This window comes from Mus caroli, unplaced genomic scaffold (assembly GCF_978045245.1).
Source record: "Mus caroli unplaced genomic scaffold, Mus_caroli_1 scaffold_7, whole genome shotgun sequence".
NCBI lineage: Eukaryota > Metazoa > Chordata > Mammalia > Rodentia > Muridae > Mus > Mus caroli.
The window spans coordinates 42,633,010-42,655,851 of NW_028227262.1; the positions used below are offsets into that span (position 1 = coordinate 42,633,010).

The 22,842-nt window shown below is 36.7% G+C and overlaps 1 protein-coding gene across 2 annotated transcripts in view; it reads right to left on the reverse strand.

Moving 5' to 3' along the window:
• LOC110295865 (contactin-4) overlaps positions 1-22,842 on the reverse strand; it is a 1,019,336-nt gene that overhangs the window by 702,756 nt on the left and 293,738 nt on the right. The window contains exon 4 of one of the 2 annotated variants that reach the window (XM_029478667.2): positions 22,663-22,816. The exons of the other annotated variant lie outside the window; for it this stretch is intronic. The gene's annotated coding sequence lies outside the window, so the exon portion shown is untranslated. The remainder of the gene's footprint in view (positions 1-22,662; positions 22,817-22,842) is intronic. 2 annotated transcript variants of the gene reach the window in all.

A 22,842-nucleotide genomic window follows, 5' to 3' on the forward strand; every position in this document is an offset into this window, starting at 1 on the left:
AAATGAGAAGACAGGGAAAGATAAAGTTCATTTTAGAATTATTCGAGAATTTAACATATGAATGCTTCTTAAAAAGTAGATTCTCCCATTTTTCTATGGTGTGTTAAAAGTAAAATTATAATTTTATTATCACATTTAAGCAATAGTATATTTGCTGAATAAATGCATTCTCTTGAAGTGCTCAAGACCTATATGCAAGAATTTAGTAACTGATCAAATAATATTAATCAACACATGAGGGCTTTTCCCCAACATGGTATTATGTTAAAGTTAAAATTCTGATGGAAATAATATTGATGATATGTCGGTGTGAGCAGGACAAATGGATCATTTAGTTTTATATGTACTTTTGTTAAGACTTTAAAATATAGAAAAATTAAAAGAGTAATTGTCATATAAAAGAATTAAGTAAACTATGATAAACATACCAATCAAACAGGAGAATGGCTGGCAAATGTAAATATATGTGAAGGCATGGGGTATTGCTATGTGGGTAAACGTGTCCACTATTCAGCCTGATGGCTTGAGTTTGACCTCTGGAACCCACATGGGCAAAGGAGAGAATGAACACCTACAGGCTTTCCTCCAGCTTTCACTTGGAGGCCATGACATGCATGTGTTCTCCTTCACATGCACACAAAGGAAAGAGTGTACTGCTGTGTGCATTTCACTTGTATCTGTTAATCGATGTATTAAGTGTGCTGTGATCTATTTTCACAGTGAAATATAAAGAGCCTATTCCCGGCACAGATGACTCAAAATTGAGTAATTTCAGCTTCTATTTGTGAGAAGTTTAAGAAGAGTAAGAATTGCTTAATTCTGAGAGACATGAGAGAAGACTGTGTCATGAGAGCAAGTATATTGATGATAAGGTGATAAAGGGAAACCTTTTATGTTAAAGATCATATATACTCTCTTGATTTGGATGGTGGTTACATAAACAAGCATAGCTATGTCTAACTAAGATTCACAGTTCTACTTTTTTGTGGGCTGCATGTATATGTGCATTCTCTCTCTCTCTCTCTCTCTCTCTCTCTCTCTCTCTCTCATACACACACACTCTCTCTCCCTCTCTCTCTCTCTCTCTCTCTCTCTCTCACACACACACACACACACACACATATGTACATATATCTGTCTATCTATCTATCTATCTATCTATCTATCTATCATCTATCTATCTATCTATCTATCTATCTATCTATCTATCTATCTATCTATCTATCCATCTATGAAGTTGTGCATGCATGTTCCAGGCTAGCAGTAGCCTTTGTGTTTCTTTCTGCATCACACTTTCCCTTATTTTGAGGAGAGAATATCTCAATGAACATGGATTTTGCTATTTCACCTACTCTGGATGTTTAACAGCTCCCAGGGTCCAGTTCTCTCCAGCTTCCCAGTGTTAGGCATATGGATATGTCTCCATATCTGCCTTTATGTGGATATTGGAAATACAGACTTAGATCCTTGTGCTGTGGAGCAAGTACTTTACCTACTACACCATCCCTCTACTTCCAAAATCTAAGTTATATTCCTTAAGACTGTAAATGATATTTAAATTGAAAAGAAAGAAGGGGTCCTTATAACACAACACAGAATCCAAGCAAAGAGGAATATAACAAATAAATTCACATAAATAGCTCAACCAAAAATGACAGTATTTTTTACCATAATTTTTTATTGTAAGGTGGAAGGAGAGAGTATAAGAGGAAAAGAGACAGTGTCAGAGAGGATGGAGGAAATAAATGTATCAACTTGAAAAAATAAGAAACTTTAGAATATCAGTTTAAAGAAAAGTCAAACTTCTATGTAGAAAGTTATTCCAAAACAAAACAAATTCCAAACCTAAATGATGAAATAGACAAGGCTGGGATTTCCAGGAGTTTTATATTAATATTCTGTCTTTCCTTCAGCAAATGCATTTAATTATAGCATTCTTAATTAGATTCCAGATTCTTTTATAGATTGCATTAAGTAAATACTTCAATACTTCTGAAGAAATAAATCCATATCACACATGTCAGTTTGCAAGATAATTAAATAATAATCACAGATAACTCTGTATCCAAATATGTATCACTTTATATGTTTAGTCTAGTAAAAGATAGAGAGCAAACGTGTCCATATTTATTGACTTGATGCTCAGTCTGAAAACATATGACTATAAAAGCCATAGAAAGCCTAATGAAAGGACTAAGAATGATTTCTGACACTTTAAAATAATAATAATAAAAGACTAGCATAATAAAGTATTTCACTCTGTTTGACCGTGATCCTGCAGTAAGACTGAACACTGCTTTTTCAGTCTGAAAGTAGAAAAATTGATAATGTATATTTAAGCTTATTCACATGAATAAGCTGTTCAATTCTTGATCTATGATAGCTCAGGAAAGGACATTTTTGCTAAACAATAACATTGAAATACATCTGAAATTGATTTTCAGCATGGATACATTCTTTGGAACCCTTATAGCTGAGCTAAAGCTTTCTACTGAGTGTTATTTTGACCACTAACTTTGAAATGGTCTATACAATATATGAGGTTATGAAATGGAATAAAGAATTGGAATATAAAATGTTATCTTCAAATATCTTTTGAAAGGATAGAGAGGATGATTATAATTTTACAACTGTCAAGAGAAGAAATTAATTTTATATTGCTTTCTATTCCCACTGCTTGGTGTGGTAAAATTGAATGAATAAGAGCCCATTGTCTTCATTCATTAATTTCAAGAGACTGCTGGAAGATAGAAATCTTTTGGAATTACTATGCCTCTGTAACAATCTTTATATAAAAATCATAAGTTTTATATGAAAGCTTGTTCTCTTGCAAATATAAATGTTGTCAAAAGGATAATTAGTGACATGCTGTTAACATGGGTTTTCAATGTGTGCCCCCTCCCCATACAGCTCATCTGAGGGACTATAGCCTTGTTACATTCACGAAGGTACAAAATTCAATTTTTAAAAGATGATGTAACATGTGCCATTAATTTTTCTTTTTAAAAATGTACTAACCAGAACCCCGGAGCTCTTGTCTCTAGCTGCATATGTATCGAAAGATGGCCTAGTCGGCCATCAATGGAAAGAGAGGCCCATTGGACTTGCAAACTTTATATGCCCCAATATAGGGGAATGCCAGGGCCAAAAGAATGGGAATGGGTGGGTAGGGAAGTGGGGGGCGCTATGGGGGACTTTTGGGATAGCATTGGAAATGTAATTGAGGAAAATAAGTAATAAAAATATTAAAAAAATATTTCTTATATGTCTTATTGTATGCTGAGCATGTACCCTATCATCCCTTCCACACAACCTGACCTACTTCTGTGCCCCTAGACAATATTACTCCCAGTTCATTTTATGTAGTGCAATATAATTTTATGTCTATGTAAAGTGTAAAACCCACAATTAAGACAATACATATAATATTTGTTTTCCTAACAATGGCATAATTTGTTTTATAAAATTATTCTCAATTAGATCCATTTTCCCACAAAGGATATAACTTAGCTTTACTTTAGACCTAAAAATAATTCCATTGTGCAAATATAGCATATTTCCCTCACCTAATCCTCTATTGTTAGATAACTAGATTTATTCCATGATCGGATTGTTTTGAGTAGTATTGTAGTAAACACTGATGTGTAAGTATTTCTGAGTTATGCTTGCCTAGAGAACTTCAAATAAACGCCTAAGAGAGATATAGCTGGCTCATATGGTAGATCTATTTCTAGTGTTTTCTTTATCTATTTTAAAGAAAATCTCCATATTAACTTTCATGGAGGTCTTTTTTGTTTCTATTTCCACCAACAGTGCATCAGCATTCCATTTTTTTTCAAATATATACAAGTACTTATTTGCTTGCCTGCCTGCCTTCCTTCTCTCTCTCTCTCTCTCTCTCTCTCTCTCTCTCTCTCTCTCTCTCTCTCTCTCTCTCTCTTTCTCTCTTTCTCTCTCTCTCTCTCTCTCTCTCTCTCTCTCTCTCTCTCTTTCTCTCTCTCTCTCTCTCTCTTTCTCTCTCTCTTTCCTTTTTAAGACAGGTTTGTCTGAGTTAATAACAGCCCTGCCTGTCCTGGAACTAGCCTTATAGACCAGGCTGTCCTCAAACTCATAGAGATCTGTAAATGAATTTTTCTTAATTATATGACTGGCAAATAAAGATGTCAAATAATCAATCTCTGGGAGAAAAAGAGGAGGTGAGATTTTTTGGGCAAGACACAAAGAGGAGAGGAGAAGGAGTTGGAGGAGACAGCAGATGGAGAAGGTTAGAAGAAGAGAAGTTGGAAGGAAGATGGAGTAGTACATGGCCTAGAGAAAGTGCAAGTAGCAAGGATTTCATAGCTGGGGAAGAAAGTAGTATAACGTCATATCTGTCCAATATAGGCATGCTTTTTAAATATAACATTGAGTTGCATTTCCTTGCATGGGCTTTAGAGTTGGAGATTTACAGCAACACAGATCCATCTGCCTCTGCCTCCTGATTGCTGGGATTAAAGGGGTGCACAACCACTCCTTGCTAATGTTTCTTTTCTTAATGGCTGACATTCTTCCTGGGGTAAGATGAAATTTCAATATATTTTTGATTGTCATTTTTATTGCATCATGAACATCAACCAACATTGGTGATATTAATACAAGTAACTCAAACTCTGTGACTAAATGATTACATAAAAAATTGCTGCTAATTCTATGATATGATATTGAGAAGTTTATCAATGACCCAAGAGAATATTATCATGATATAATAATAGACTCAAATAAACAGTATTATTCAAGTAATTTTCATGACAAAATAGGCTATTGCATTATAGTATATGTCTTACTTATTCAGTGCCTATTGTATGTCATTTCTTATGTATTATATATTAAATATATAATATATGTTAATGCACTTTTAGAGTATATTTGAATAATATATCCATAATTTATTTTAAATTAGATGACGTTTCTTGATACATCCGTGTTGAAGCATGTCCTATTTATTCTTATATAAATAATGATTGAGACATAATCTGAAAACATTGACCATGAAGATATCAATTCACACTACAAATCCATCTCTTTCATCTTGGAAAGTATTGCACACAATGATGAGAGTAGTATCACAAAGAAAGCTAGAAATTATTCAGAACTTAAAAAAACAAAACCAAAAGAATAAATGTTTGGATTCAGTTTAACCTGAGTTAAACTCTCTGTAATTTATAAGTCCTTAGAAGCTATAATTTTGTGACTAATAAAGTCTTCATGCCTCAAGTCAACTATTTTCATCTTTTGTAATAATATAATTGTATAAGTATAAAGGATACAGTTATTAACACAGATGTCCTGTCTAATGCATCAGATAATGGATCAGATTCGCATCCTAAAATACTATCAAATGTATGAAGAAATAAGCTTTTAAAAATTATCCAAAATTTAACATTTTAAAAATTCTGAGACTTTTGGAAGGTAACTAAAAGGAGGCTCCTCAGTCATGTCATCTGTACACTGACAAGATTGTACTAAAATGGCTCACGCATTTCCTATAGCTCAAAGTCACTCTGATACTGATGTCTAAGAATATGCCCTCTTATTCTTTAGTAAGACTATGTTTACTTGATAGTGATAAGCTCAGTATTTTTGTGTCATGGATAAATTATGCAATCCCATATGTTATAATTCATTCCTGTACTCCATTTGCCAAAGTCATTGTCAGAGAAGTCAGGAATTTCCAGCCTCACAAAGTATTAAACAAACCATGAATGTGGTGCCATCAGTGCTGTTGGTGCGTTCCCGGTGGGGAACTACTGGCAAGATGATCCACTAAATGAGAGTTATAAATTAACCCCCTTACTACTTTTTTCTCCTAAAGTACATTTCCTAATATTTAATTTATAAATCATGCCCCAGATGTATTAGTAATAAGTGGCTGAAGGCGGCAGACAGGTTTCCAACAAGAAAGCCTCACGCTCCCCATTTACAAGGAGGGCTCATTAAAAAGGCATCAGGAGAAAGCAAAATAAAAACAACCTTGTGAACCTTTGTAATTGGTCTCAAGGGTTACGTAACTCTCAGGGTAGCAGTGCAGAATTACTCTAGTTCAAATTCCCTCCTAGGTGGTACAGAAAATATCTACCTGCTGATATACAGTAGAGATAGTTGACTATGATAATATTAAAATCAAAAAGTACTGTTTCATTTAGTTATTCTTTCTTATAACAATATATGGAATGAACTGCATGATTTTAATAAACAAGGCAAATTAAAATGAATCAAATATATTTATTCGGTACATAGAGGTAAAGGGATTCATACATCCATATACTATGCCTGATATAGTCAGGCATAGCAAGTAGAGACCTAACCCAACAATTATGAGGCATAACATAGTAGTCATCCTGTGAGGGCTTCTATCATGTATTACTAATTATCAGTATTTCAATTTACTTCTTTTAAAAACAATAGATGGTCTTATAAAGCTAGACATTGCTTTAATTCTTTATTAGGGATCAAACATCAAATGTCATATTTTGACTGGTTTCTAGTACCAACTTTAACATATAAAAATACTTCGACTACTTCTTGATACACAGGACAATAGTATACCAACGGAAACACAAACACAAATCATAGCTATAAGTATTGAAGCAGAGTAAAGATTGATGCTATGATGGAAATTTATTCATGCTAAGTCCCTTTAATGTATTTATGCAATTTATATTCTTTCTGCATTTTATGAATTTTCTATTTTCCAAGTAATGAAAAATATTTCTGCCAGTTATGTTCTTATGTTACCAAATCTTGGTTAATCCATGGACTAAGTCATAGAACCAATTAGCAATGGGACTGAAGTACAAATAAAAATATATAAGATATAAGCACAATTCTATTATTAAATGTATTAATCAATATTGTTTTTATATGAAAAGATGCATGGTCATATGTGTGTGTGGCTGTCAATGGTGTTCACATGGAGGACAAAGAACAGCTGTGGAGAGTCATACTTGTCCCTGCACCTTCATGAAATCCTCATTATGGAACTCGTGTATTCAGGCTTCTGCAGCAAGTGGTTATATCCAACGGGCACCAGGCCACCAGGAGCTTGATTTTTCATATATCAATTGGTACTACAGATAATGAATGACAAATTTATAACATTTCCTCTTCTCTTCATTTTATGCTAATTTGGTTATACATAAGCAGAACACGTCTTTATAGACTTTCTACCCAAACACAACAATGCAGTCTCGCTAATAACACACACAGACACACACAGACACATACAGACAAACACAGACACACACACACACAGATACACACACAGACACAGACACAGAGACGTGTTTTGTGTGTGTGTGTGTGTATAATTTCATCACATTTCACTGAAAAAAACTCGAGGTCCATACCATGAGACAGAAAATCCACTCCTGACATTCTTTATGTTTTTAATATTTTTTACTAGGTGTTTTCCTCATTTACATTTCCAATGTTATCCCAAAAGTCCCCCATGCCCTCCCCCCCACTCCCCTAACCACCCACTCCCCCTTTTTGGCCCTGGTGTTCCCCTGTACTGGGGCATATAAAGTTTGCATGTCCAATGGGCCTCTCTTTCCAGTGATGGCTGACTAGGCCATCTTTTGATACATATGCAGCTAGAGTCAAGAGCTCCGGGGTATTGGTTAGTTCATAATGTTGTTCCACCTATAGGGTTGCAGATCCCTTTAGCTCCTTGGGTACTTTCTCTAGCTCCTCCATTGGGAGCCCTGTGATCCATCCAATAGCTGACTGTGAGAATCCACTTCTGTGTTTGCTAGGCCCCGGCATTGTCTCACAAGAGACAGCTATATCTGGGTCCTTTCAGCAAAATCTTGCTAGTGTATGCAATGGTGTCAGCGTTTGGAAGCTGATTATGGGATGGATCCCTGGATATGGCAGTCTCTAGATGGTCCATCCCTTCATCACAGCTCCAAACTTTGTCTATGTAACTCCTTCCATGGGTGTTTTGTTCCTAATTCTAAGAAGGGGCAAAGTGTCCATACTTTGGTCTTCGTTCTTCTTGAGTTTCATGTGTTTCACAAATTGCATCTCATATCTTGGTTATTCTAAGTCTCTGGGTTAATATCCACTTATCAGTGAGTACATATCATCTGAGTTCTTTTGTGCTTAGGTTACCTCACTCAGGATGATGCCCTCCAGGGAAAAGCCTCGAAGATATGGGCACAGGGGAAAAATTCCTGAATAGAACAGCAATGGCTTGTGCTGTAAAATCGAGAATTGACAAATGGGACCTCATAAAACTGCAAAGTTTCTGTAAGGCAAAAGATACCGTCAATAAGACAAAAAGGCCACCAAAAGATTGGGAAAGGATCTTTACCTATCCTAAATCAGATAGGGGACTAATATCCAATATATATAAAGAACTATAGAAGGTGGACTCCAGAAAATCAAGTAACCCCATTAAAAATGGGGCTCAGAGCTAAACAAAGAATTCTCACCTGAGGAATACCGAATGGCTGAGAAGCACCTGAAAAAATGTTCAGCATCCTTAATCATCAGTGAAATGCAAATTCAAAACAACCCTGAGATTCCATCTCACACTAGTCAGAATGGCTAAGATCAAAAATTCAGGTGACAGCAGATGTTGACGAGGATGTGGAGAAAGAGGAACACTCCTCCATTGTTGGTGGGATTGCAAGCTTGTACAACCACTCTGGAAATCAGTCTGGTGGTTCCTCAGAAAATTGGACATAGTACTACTGGAGGATCCCATAATACCTCTTCTGGGCATATATCCAGAAAATGTCCTAACCGGTAAGAAGGACACATGCTCCACTATGTTCATAGCAGCCTTATTTATAATAGCCAGAAGCTGGAAAGAACCCAGATGTCCCTCAACAGAGAAATGGATACAGAAAATGTAGTACATTTACACAATGGAGTACTACTCAACTATTAAAAAGAATGAATTTATGAAATTCACTCCTGACATTCTTAATGATAGTCTATGCTTGCAGAGAAGAGCTTGGCATAACTGTCCTGGCTTCACCCAGGAGCTAATGGAAGCAGATGCAGAGACCCACAGGCAAACATTATGCAAAGCTCAGGAAATCTTGTGGTAGAGGGGGAAGATTAAGGGAGCCAGAGAGGTCAAAGACATCACAAGAAAACCTACAGAATTAATTAACCTGGGCCCACAGGGACTCCCTGAGACTGAACCACCAACTAAAGAATATGCATGGGATGGCACTAGGCCTGCTAAACATATGTAACACATATGCAGCTTGGTGTTCATGTGGAACCCTGATGAGCAAATGCAGGGACTGTCTCTGACTCTGTTGACTGCTTTTGACCCATTTCCTCTAAGCCTTGTCTAGTCTCAATAGGAGAAAATGAGGCTTGTCCTACTGCAACTTGATATACCAGGTGGTTGATATCCATGGGAGGCCTCCCCCCCCTTCTCTGAAGGGAAATTGTGGAGAGAATGGGGGGGAGGGGAGGTAGGAGGGAGGGACTGGAAGTAGAGGAAGTGGCGATTGGAATGTAAAGTAAATTAATTACTTAATAAAATAAGTTAATTAAAAACAAACAATAAAAATATTATCATAAATTTTAAAAGTTGCCTTATCCAGGCATGTTGGTGCATGGATGTAGTCCTAAGTAATGGGAAGACTGGCGTTAAGGTCAGCTGCAGCAGTGAAGTGAGACCACATCTAATAAATTAAATATAAAGTACCAACTATCATCTCAATGGAAGTTTTAACACCTCAAAATTTCTTTTAACTATTATGGTTACATTAACCTTCTTAATTATATTTCACATGACATAGGACATGTATTGGAAAGCCATTGTATAACTAAGCAAAGAAGTCTTACTGAAGTTTTTGGAACCGAACAATATTATAAACCTCTGAAGTTAGATGGGATAACCTACCTGCCCCATCCCCCCAAAAAATCAGACTACCATCAATTAGAAAATAAGACAGAAGAATTTAATGTACACCCACAACAGCTCCAATATTAACAGATCATATTATTCCAATTTAACTATCAATACAAATGAACTATGAATTATATTTGTACTTAACGATATTTTCACAAGTGTCCTTTTTCTGTTCAATAATATAATGATATACACTAAATTGTACTGTAAATTTATCTTACAGAGTAGATCTTTATTTGTGTGTGACTGATACTATCTCATCTGTTTGCCTTTCTATCTATCTATCTATCTATCTATCTATCTATCTATCTATCTATCTATCTCCTATCAACTGGCATATATCTGTCTAGCATGTATGTTACCAATTTATCAATCATTTTCTATACCATTGGCTTAATGTACTTTTCCTTTATATCTACCTGTATTTACCTTCTTCCTGGCTCACAGATGTTATTTTATTCTGAGTGGTCAGTAAATAACTTTAACTTATGTTTTATAAGTACCTATGTCCTTTGATATGTTACCATCCTTCCTGGACACATCATTGCCTTTTGGTGGCACATAAGTTTCAGGCTCATTTCCTACTTTCTCTACTTAAATGGAAACAGCTGTTGCTATCTTAGAAAAAACAAAATAAATACAGGGTACACTGATAACCCTACTTTACATCAGAGTTGGGAGAAGAAAGGCTTGAATCTGAAATTCTTAAGTATATATTTTATATTTCCTTTAGCTAAGCTTTGTGGCCTTTCTTTTTCTTCTTCTGACCTCTTTGGTCAATTTTGATTTGGTGTAACATGACATATATAACTGTAAGCTCAATTGAGAGCATCTATTAAATATAGAAAGGTCAGGAGCTTAGGCAATGGAATGTACTCTTCTGACATTGTAAAATACCACTAAGTTCATTTGCAAATATGGAGATCAGAACCTTGGAGGGAAGGGGCAGCTACCTCAGTGTAGCTGTTTCTGCAGCCCTGTCTTGATCGCCTTTTTAAGAGAGACACCTGCCTGAGCTATTCAATCATGGTTCTACTAGATCAAATGTCACAGATATCATCTCTGTTCAGATCAATTTTATTAGATTACAGACTAGTAAATGTTCTCTATCCCAGCGGGAGCCCTAACATATTATAAATTCTGAGCCTTCCTCCTCTGAGACATATTCAAAATCCAGGTACAACACTACTGGTGCAAAGATTACTTCTGTAAGATTAAAATATCAAATATCTTGAGATTTTCCATTAAACATTACCTGGAAATGCACTGTGGTAAACAAATAGCTCTTCTTGTGCAGCAGAAGTTTAGCCTCTAGAATGTTCTATAGTTTATCCAGAGAGCAAACTATTATTAACTACAAACAGATTTGGGATCCCCGAGGATATGGTCACACCGTACATTCTGAATAAGAAAGAAATCATTCTTCTGTCTCATGTGTTTATCTCTGGCCTCTCAACATATTCAGATTCTCTCTGTCAATTGTATCACTCTAGTGAAGGATAAAATCTGAAATATCAAACCCCAATATTATTTGACAGAATAAAATTCTGCTATAAAATAAATATGCAAGAACATATTAAAGGGACAGTATCCTATCTTATCTTCTAGAATGATGCTACAAAATGGTCACCATGCTACAGTATCTTCAATAATTGAGTAATTTCTGAATGCCAACAGGAATAGTTTATTGATCAGACTCAAAGGAAATATCATGAAGTTAAAAGGGCATTATAAAAAGAAATGAAATCTACTTTCTGGACCTAGACAAGCAATAACAACTCTGACCTTCAGAAGCTGCCCTTGTAGATCTTTCTATTGATTGAAGGGGCAAAATGATCTCTCAGGACCATTTACACACATCTACAACCATAAGATTCAAATAATGTAACTGAGATACTTTGCAAATGTTTACCAAGTATTGCTTTATGAAATTTAATATTGTAAAAGAGGGAGAAGCTACCTAACTCTACAAAACAGGTTGAGAAAAATGAGAACATTCTACTTTAATATTAGGTGTATATATTTTAAAGGTAGAAAATGAAGAAACTAAGTATCCCCAAATGCACATACAGGTTGGAGGCTAATTTCTATTATCATCCATGGCTATTCTCTAAGACCCACAATGGAATACTAAGATGAGTCTTCAAAGGGGATAATTTTAAATGTAGGAAGATTATTGTAGAAGGAACAAGCATATTACCTTAGAAATTCAAATTGGAAAATATGTCATCGTGATCTAAATAACCTTGATGTGATTATTTGAAACAAATAATGAAGGCCGGTACCAAAATAAATATTTTATTTTATTTTATTTGGTTTTGTATACCTAAGTGCATAAACTTTTAATGAACATAATATTTCATTTCAGAACCATGCTGTTCAAAGTTTTTACACCAATACTCAGATTTAGCCATTGAAAATGTTAATGCTTTTAACAAATAATCCAGAATTTAATGCTGACATATTACTAAATACAAAATTAGCATGTATATGTTTTACTAAACTAGCACTAAAAAACCTTACTGTAGTAATTTCTTCCCCCGAGGAAATCAAAGCACAAAGAAGGGACCAGAGAATGGATATGTGACAAGCATCTTCAATTTCATAGTGAAATATTTCCCAAAGAAAAGAAATAGGTATCTTGAAAACTGCAAGAACATATCAAAAATGTATGCTTGTCGGATTTTGTAATAACTGAACAATCTAAGAGAGATAAATAGTGTTCTTTGTTAGGAGAGCTTCATAAAGATGCAAAGTCTTAAAAATAAGCACCTATGGCATTGCTGAAGAGGACATGCACATATTTAAAGAAAGGAATTCTTACATGATGGATGTTATAGAACAGAGCCTTGGGAAACCTCCCCAGTGATTAGTCTTAGTTTGCCTGCCCACACTAACTTGTACTATATGATGTACACAATTATATTTTTCTCTGAAATATTTCATAGCTAATGAAACCATCCACATCTATTGATTCTGTTTGAAGACAAATGAGCAGGTTCTACTTTTCAAGTAGATTTCTACCACAGCATTATAATGTGGTGAGTTGGTAATGAAGAAAGCATTTAGATGATTTTCTTCACTGAAATAAATGCACAATTAAGTATGATTCATTCTTACATTGCGGAGGATCCATATAAACAACCAAATCTGTTATTACTCCAAAACTAGAATTAATTACAAGGATTATAGTAAATGGAAAGGCCTTCAGATAAAATGGGGAAAATGTAAATACTGAAAAACTGTGCCTCTACTATAGGCAAGACAAACACGAAGGTTTGCTTACATTTTTAACTTCTCATAAGAATAAAATCAGACAGGCAATATTAATATCTCCATTTAATAATAAAGAAAATTAGGCTCAGAGAACAAATACAAGTAGTGGCAGTGATAGAGTATCATAGCTGAGTTTCAAAAGATATCTCTGGCTCCCTCACTTGGAGGTTACAAGAGGAGCCTAAGCTACTCCAAGTTGAAAAACAAATCTATGCACTCATGGGAAAAGTTGACTACAGCATAGTTGTAGTGATGTTTCAAATATACACTGGTATAAAAGACTCAAGAAATATATCAGACAGGGTAGAGCATATGAAGGAATGTAAAATGTCTATGATGTCATCTCTTTACCAGTGTTTATTGATTTACATAACCCATGACATGGCAGAACAACGTAGCCATGAAAAACACAGATAATATGAGGAAGAAGATTTTTCTCCCATCTCTGGATCATTTACTTTTCATTCTTCTGACCTGTCAAGTTCAATAGAACATTCTTCACTTTAATGATTTCTCAGTTTACTTATTCCATACCAAATCAAGAAACCCTCCTCAGTTTAAAGACAGTTTACTGCCTAGGTCAAAGTCATTTGCCTCCAAAATGCTCTATGCTTTGTAAATTATCTTGTGGAATTTAAATTTGTCAACATTGGTCCCACTTAAAACTTAAATTTCATTTAATAAATCTGTGACTGAAATATTTAAGATACTACATTCTATAGCATCATTTCAAGTCTAAGGGTATGAACTACATCTATGGTAACAAAGAAGAGAAGGGGTCAAGTTACTTTAGTAAAACTGATATGAGAAGGAGTCCTCATTTGTGATCAAGACCAGAGTTCATGTCCAAGTGCTAACACAATTCCTAAGAGTGATTTGACAGCAGTCAGGTTTTGGCAATGCGAGGACTGTAAAGAGAGGTTTCTTGTATTAATATTTAACAAATTTTCGGGTTTTTTTTTTTGTGTATCTATCAGGCATCTCATGCTCAGCCTACTCAATGCACAGCCAAGTGATACCATGATGAGTGTACTTCTATACAGACCATCCCACTCTCCAAGAGGAATGTAGGGGACCAACGTTTCAAACAAAAGAAAATGAGAAAAATACTAATTTTTAACTGATGACCAATAATGTAAATGGGTCAGTAATAGTATCACATAAACAATGAAATAATTTTTAGCTGTTGGCATTGTTATATCTGCTCCAAAAGCTGCATATACAACATTATTCATTTAAAATAGAAAATGAATGAATAGAAAACAATACTTTCTGTTTTTGTTCTTTTAAGTCTTAAAAGGAAAGATATAGCCTTTATGAAAATATAAATATGAAAGTTACAATTTAGATATGCTTCAAATCTTTACAATATATATTCTGTGTTGCTTAAAGAATATATGTTAGACTGTTGTTTCTCAAGTCCATAAATAAACGAGGCAGAGACATTCAAGCACATGCCCCAGGCCCTGCATCTGGTGCGACTACAATAAGTAAATATGTTACAGAGAGATGGGAAAGAGGAAGTATTGAGTGGAGAGATGAGAGAGAAAATGAAGCCAAATGATTCACTCACTGTGGAAAGAGATGTCTGATTCCATTTGATCTCCCGCGGACCGTACTGACACTAGGAACCAAACTGATCTGAGTGCCCTGTGCTGCCACCTAAGGCTATGGTGAGGTGCTGACCAGAGTGGAGACTGTGGTCCATGCTTGGCTCTGTAGTCCTGCTGCAGCTGGAGTCGTTGTGAATGCCCTTAGCTGAGTTACCATCAAAAGCCATGCAGGTCAGTGGTCTGGGGTGCCACCTGAACCATTTTGGATATCTGAGTGACATGTGGCTGTTGGGACCTTGTCTTAGTTAGGGTCTCTATTCCTGCACAAACATCATTACCAAGTTGGGGAGGTAAGGGTTTATTCAACTCACACTTCCATATAGCTATTCGTCACCAAAGGAAGTCAGGACTGGTCCTCAAGCAGGTCAGGGAGCAGGAGCTGATGCAGAGGCCATGGAGGGATGTTTTTTACTGACTTGCTTCCCATGGCTTACTCAGCTTGATTTCTTATAGAACCCAACACTACCAGCCCAGGTATGGAAACACTCACAATGCCCCCCTCCCCAGCTTGATCACTAATTGAGAAAATGCCCCACAGCTGGATCTCATGGAGGCACTTTCCCAACTGAAGCTTCTTTCTCTGTGATAACTCCAGCCTGTGTCAAGTTGACACACAAAACCAGTAATGTAAAGTTTTCACTTTAGTAGTTATGGTACCTTGTTAATCACAGCCCCAGCAAATCCAAACGACAGAATCTTCACACTCAAAATAGCAATGGCCAAGGTCTTTAATCTTCCTTCTGAAATTTCACAAGCCAGACCTCCATCTTCTGCACTGTTCTTAACATTATCTTCCAAATTCCTCCACAAAATTCCACATAGCTCTTAATACCGAATGGCTCTTCTAGACCAAAGTTCCAAAGTCCTTCCACAGTCAGTCCCCAAAATGTGGTCAGGCATACCCACCTATGCTGGTACCAATATCTGTCTTAGGGTTTTAGTGCTTTGAACAGACCCCATGACCAAGGCAATTCTTATAAAGGACAACATTAAATTGGGCTGGCTTACAGGTTCAGAGGTTCAGTCCATCATCATCAGGGCAGCAATTAGGCAGGCATGATGCAGGCAGAGCTGAGAGTTCTACATCTTCATCTGAAGGCTGTTAGTGGAAGACTGGCTTCTAGGCAGCTAGGGTGAGGGTCTTAAAGCCCACACCCACAGTGACAAACCTACTCCAAAAAGGTCACACCTTCTAATAGTGCCACTCTTTGGGCCAAGAATATACAAACCATCACAATAGACAAAGCAGGGGAGCTGTCCCTGAGGCACTGATATAAGACAGCTGACTAACTAGGCTCAGCTTCTGGGCTGAATTGGCCCATCCCAACATTCACTTCATTTATTAACTGCTGGAGTATATGAGGGAGTCAGTCCTGCAGAACCAAACCTGCAAGATCCATGGCACAGGGCAACAACTGGTTATCCAAGAGGAGTCACAGTATTGATAGTCTACCAGAAGCCTGAGGCCTCAAACCAGACCAATGACTCATTTGCAAGTAGAGCTGTTTCACACACTACAGTTTCTTTGGCAAGATTCTTTTCTATTTTCGATTCTGTTTTCTTTTTTGAGGGGAGAGGTTACAAGGGTGGAGAGCAGATATGAAGTAATAGGAAGATGAGTGGGGTTGTGGTGCATGATAGGATATTGACAAAGATCAGTTTAAAATAGAAAATGAGGAAAATTATCTATGTTTAATACATTAACATCAGGCAAAATTAAGATAGTTTTAACTGCTAATCTCCTAAAACCTACTGCACATCTGCAAAATATATACTCAAGGCATTTTTATCTATCAGATTGTTTTCATATTTTTACTAAGAGACATATTTACCCTATATCCATGCACCAAACCCAACCCTACAAAATTATTTATGTAATCTACCTAACTTGTTTAAGTCAAAGAACACAGGAATGGTTACAGAGATCTCAAAGTAATAAAGTTTCTAACATTTGTATTAATAATATGAAAGTCAACATAGATTTAGTGAACTCATTATGTTTAAGTAACCTCTCACATTGCCTAACATAGCAAATCATAAGTCATTGATTTTATCACAGCTAGCCACCATGTATATTTTCTTTATTAGAAAATCGCCTGACACCACAATTCAAGATCATTGGCCGGATCAGAGGTTTGCTGTTATTTCCTTATTAAACCATAATGCCCAAGAGCATGGCATTCATTTTTCGTTTGTTTATTTGTGTTTTAAAAAATTATCAGTTAAAGAATTTGCTAGACTATGGTCCTATGAATTGATAGCCCAGTGTATTTGTATGTGAAGAACATGCCTCTGAAATGGTCATACATTGTAAAATGAATATAAGTATGCAAACAAAACCCCTGATGAACAGGATATTATTTGAATGACTACCATAGTGAGGAGAAAATGTGTATTTTTCATAAGGTTTTAAAACAAAACCACATTTCCTGTTAAAGAGAGAAGGACAGGTAAGCTTCATCAAGTATTAAATCTAAGTACCATAGCAAGAAACAAAAGGATCCAACATTTTTCATTGTTGTTTCCTTTGAAAAATCTAAGAGTCATAATTTGAACTGAGAAACAAGGTCCTTACTACATCTGACATCTGCTTTCATCATACACTGGTCCTATCTTTAGCACAACTCTAACCTCTGGTGCATTATTTATCTCTTCCTAAACAGCAGAGATGCAGATGGTACACATTGCTTTCAGATAGTCTGCTTCAGCCTTTAGAACATGTCCTTCTATTTGCTTCAGCATCAGGAAACAGCTCCATTCTTCAGAGCCATCAGGACTCTTGAAGCAATTCACATCTGCTTCCTTATACTGAATTTCAAATCTAATCACTAAAATAAGATCTCTCTGTCCTCTGTATTTTCTCTCAGAAACTTTAGCAGTCTGAATATCCCGAGTCCCCTCAGCACACCACAGAGCAGTGAGTGGTAAGAATTGCATTACTGCAGCTTCTTAGATTATCACTGATAAAGGTGGAGCTTTTACATTTATATTGGGTTCTCAGGAACTCATGCTATACCATTCAAATAATTAATAATTCATGGAACCAAATTACAGTCATAGAGAGAAACTGCTTCTTTCACTAGTTCTTTCATAATCCTTTGATTTATGTGTGACAGCACAGAAGAGTTCTTGGAGAGGTTAATAAAAAAAAAAAAAAAAACGAAAAAAGCTCCCAGACATAACACTTGAGTTTTAAAATTAGGACTGCCTTGGCACAAGCTGCGCTTCTTGGGGCATCATGGGAGTTCTGCTGCTCAGGGCAGTCAATTCAAAGGGATTCACTTTATACAAGCATCTGGTGACTATGGATGTCCAGAGCAAGGGGTAAAATGTGGGACATAGATGGGGGTATGCAGGAAAGCCAGCTCAAGGGCCACTTTACATAGAAAATCAGGTCCCTCCCACTGGTTGTAAAATGTAGAGTTTGATGTATTTGAGAAGACATTTTAAGCCTAATTCTACCCTGCTTTTCATTATCTCTTCAACTCAAAAGAGGCCACTGAAAAAAAAATCACTCCACCCACTGACACACTGTGTGTGTATGTGTGTGTCTGTGTCTGTGTCTGTGTGTGTGTGTCTGTGTTAATTTCTATAGGACTGAAGTTTTCCATAATTCAGCATTAATAGCATAAGGACTGCTCATAATTTTCAAGGGGTAATGATTTAAAAGATTATTTATTTTAGAGAATAATTTACACACAATCAGCCCCATAGCTCTAAGGTGTTTAAAGTTCAATCTACAATCTCATCAAACTACAGACTATTTGTAGGAATGAGAAAGTATTTCCTATGGTCATTGCTCTTCTAACTAATGATGCTGATGAATTTTTCCATGGGTATATTGGTAAAAGGCTCAGTTTCTATTAACAATAAATAGAGTAGGCTTTAAAGTCATAGTAGAGTTAAAGGAATAGTTTCATATAATTTAATAAAAATCAATAGTTTCTAAAACAGTAAACTACTATCTCTTTGCCAAGCTTAACCTTTGATATTGTGACTACATATTGTTCTTATTTATAAGAGAACTCTAAAAATGCCTGTGTGGCCTTTAGAAATTTCATTTTCCACCTATAGGGTTGCAGATCCCTTTAGCTCCTTGGGTATTTTCTCTAGCTCCTCCATTGGGGGCCCTGTGATCCATCCAATAGCTGACTGTGAGCATCCACTTCTGTGTTTGCTAGGCCCCAGCATAGTCTCACAAGAGACAGCTATATCAGGGTCCTTTAGCAGCTGCATATGTATCAGAAGATGGCTTAGTCGGCCATCAGTGGAAAGAGAGGCCCATTGGTCTTTCAAACTTTATATGCCTCAGTACAGAGGAATGCCAGGGCCAAGAAGTGGGAGTGGATGGGTAGGAGGCTTGGGGGAAGGGTATGGGGGACTTTTGGGAGCGCATTGGAAATATAAATGAAGAAAATACCTAATTTAAAAAAAAAGAAATTTCATTTTGACTTTCTGATGCCTTGTCTGTTGATTTTCATCATTGAAAAAGGATGCTCTTGCATGTAACTTTTCAAAATGCTGAGAGCAGTTGCTGTGAGTGTTCAGTTGTAGATGCTCAGTTGGTATCTACACCAACCACCACCCCTCACCCCCATCACCCAGACCTCCACAGACTCACAGAGCATTGAGGAAGAGAAGATGGAAAGAATATAAGCCCTGGAGGATGAGCAAGACTGCTGTGAAATGTGGCCTTATGAACATGACATGGTTGTAGCACAAATGAACTCACAGCAAATGAGGCTACTCACGCAACTTCCATAAGATCAAGCCAGTTAAAATTTTCAGAAAATGTGGTGCATTTACCCAATGGAGTACTACTCAGCTATTAAAAACAATGACTTCATGAAATTCTTAGGCAAATGGATGGAACTAGAAAATATCATCCTGAGTGAAGTAGCATAGTCACAAAAGAAAACACATGGTATGCACTCACTGATACCTGGATATTAACGCAGAAGCTTGGAATACCCAAGATTCAATTCATAGACCACATGAAGCTCAAGAAGAAGGAAGACCAAAGTGTTGATACTTTGGTCCTTCTTAGAAGGAGGAACAAAATACCCATGGGAGGAGATACAGAGACAAAGTGTGGAGCAGAGACTGAAGGAAAGGTCATCCAGAGACTGCCCCACCTGGGGATCCATCCCATATACAGTTACCAAATCCAGACATTATTGTGGATGCCAACAAGTGCTTGCTGACAGGATCCTGATATAGCTGTCTCCTGAGAGGCTCTGCCAGTGCCTGACAAATACAGAGGTGGATGCTCTCAGCCAACCGCTGGAATGATTACAAGGTCCCCAATGGAGGAGTTATAGAAAGGACCCAAGAAACTAAAGGGATTTGCAGCCCCATGAGCAGGACAACATTATGAACCAAACAGTACCCTCAGAGCTCCCAGGGACTAAACCACCAACCAAAGAGTACACATGGAAGGACCCTTGTCTCCAGCAGCATATGTAGCAGAGGATAGCCTTGTTGAATATCAATGGGATGGAGGCCCTTGGTCTTGTGAAGGCTAGATGCTCCAGTGTAGGGGAATGCCAGGACAGGGAAGCAGGAGTGGGTGGATTGGTGCATAAGGAGGAGGGGAGATGGTATAAGTGGTTTTCAGAGGGGAAAGAAAGAAAGGGGATAACATTTGAAATGTAAATAAAGGAAATATCTAATAAAAATAAAAAATTAATTTCCAGAATAAAGGTGGAGGAGCTGGCTCCTGTGTCCCTTCTGCTGGCTGAGGAGCTGGTTGGTAATTGGTGGCTTCTGGGGAAGGAAGAGATATTTTCCTTTGTGGTGTAGACATTTTTAGGTTCCATATTCCCCCAGTGGTTTACCCAGTACCCATGCAAATGCAGACAGTATTCATTGGACCATGTGCATCATTTAATAATAATAATAATAATAATAATAATAATAATAATAACACCAACAATGATGATGGAGCTAAGAGGGAATGTGATACATGGTAGGGAAAGACTGGGAAGAGATAGAAGGCAGGAGTTGGGGGAGAATATAACCAACTTACATTATATAGACATACAAAATTTTCAAAGGATGAATTGAAAAACAGCCTCTCATGGACAATTCATGATTATTTAGTATTCCTAAAAGTTTTGTGCCACTAAATAGATTTTTAAGAAGCAAACTGTACTTTTACTTTCTTACTTGAAAAAGCAAGTGATGTGATACGTATCATTGATCTGAATGAGATGATTAAGAAATAACAGTGCATACTCCTGGGATCTCCGTGAGGGTATTCTGAGAGAAGTTAGACCTTAAATGCTCTAGCATCTTTGATACTTTAGTGCAAAGCTGAATTCTGCCATTATTACTATGCTATGGAGTCAACTTTTCAAGGTGAGGTATGGTAGAGTAAGCATGTACCTTTAGAATATGCCTTTAGAGTGTGCTCTATATATGTTGCTTGGACCATTCCTGTTTCTGCTTCCTAGCTGATGTGAGATGGGTTGCCCTGCTCTGTTGTCTCCACCAAGGTGGACTGAAATCTCCAAAACTGTGAGCATTTTCTTGTTTTTGTGTCAGATGATCTCTCACAATGATAAGTCCTCTAGCCAAGAGAGTAGCATCTATGAGAATTTGCAGAATGCAGGCTGAAAGAGTCATTTACTGTCCTCCCAATTTAGCAACTCTTGTAACATCTTATATTTTGTTTTCTAGCATCTTATACCATAAAATTGTAATTTCCTGATGTACAAACTCTTCAGTTTCTTGAACTGTTGATCAGTACACAGAAGCTTCTGTAATGAGTGGAAAAAAAAAAAAAACCTCTTGAAAGAGAAGGTAGAGAGGATTAAGTGCATGTCTCTGGAACACATCATGTCTCTGAAAAGTAAAATGACAAAGAATAGTAAAGCCACTAAAGGTATTTAATCCCCAAGTTTTGCTATGGCAGAGAATCCCAAGTAAGTGCTGAGAGTCTAAGCAGGAGTGAGAACACAGTGAACAGCTCTCAAATCATCCATGCTCTACCAGAGATTAGCTGACTCCACTTTGAGGAGAGACTTCCCTATAGAAGAACAAGAAGTGGGGTGTTTTCTATACATCATCTGAGGAACAGTGTGTTAAACTCAGGTTTAGCATTTCTGATTGGGGACATCCAACAATATTTCCATGTTTGGAATTTACAAGCAGGGTATAATCTGCAAAAATAAATACGAGTCCTTAGAAGCCACGTTTGCAACACATAGTTTGCAACTAAGTGAATAAAAGTTCACCTAAGTACTCAGTGGTGTTGTCCAGTGTGACATAATGACTATGGAGATGCAGTCTCCCCAGTCAAAAGATTTTTTTTTATCATATTCCACAAAGTGGCAGGACACTAGCCCTTTCAAACCCATCTTCTTGGTAAAAGAGAAAATTCAGGCAAAAGGCTATCTACTAAGCTTTCTACTATTGAGGATACTCTTTGATTCCAAATTAAGTATGGATAAATATAGTATGATCTCAAAGTTCACTTCTGCTTTATTCTTATTTTATTATGCCTCCAGCGTTATGAGAGTGGGTCTTTTCAGATATATTGTCATTAGGGAATTTCATTATTAGGACACAAAGAGCTTAACATTTGTATCCAGTGTTTTTTTTTTTTTTTTCCTCTAGTCCTGTGTCTCAAAAGGGCTACACTACTGTCTCTTGATGAAACACCAAATCTGTTCTTTTTTTCTTAGGGTTTGTCAGGAGTTGACATATTACATTTGATAATGACTTTAACCTTGTAGAGCTGAAAGAATACAATTGTAAAAGTGGACACAAAAGAGCCAGCAAGGATTTAATCAGAAAACAAGGAGTGAAATGAGCTTAAAAATAAGCACCCTGAAGATACCTCACACTCACCCTTATTATGGACTCTGCTTCACGTTTCTGCTTCAGTACTTTCTGATTGGATGCTGGTTATTACACTTGAAGATATGGCATGTGTCCAACCCATAAACAAAGGTGCTTCTCGGATTCTGGCCATTTCATCAGGTTAGTGTAATATCCATGGGTCCTGTGACAGGGAAGGTCAATACTGAG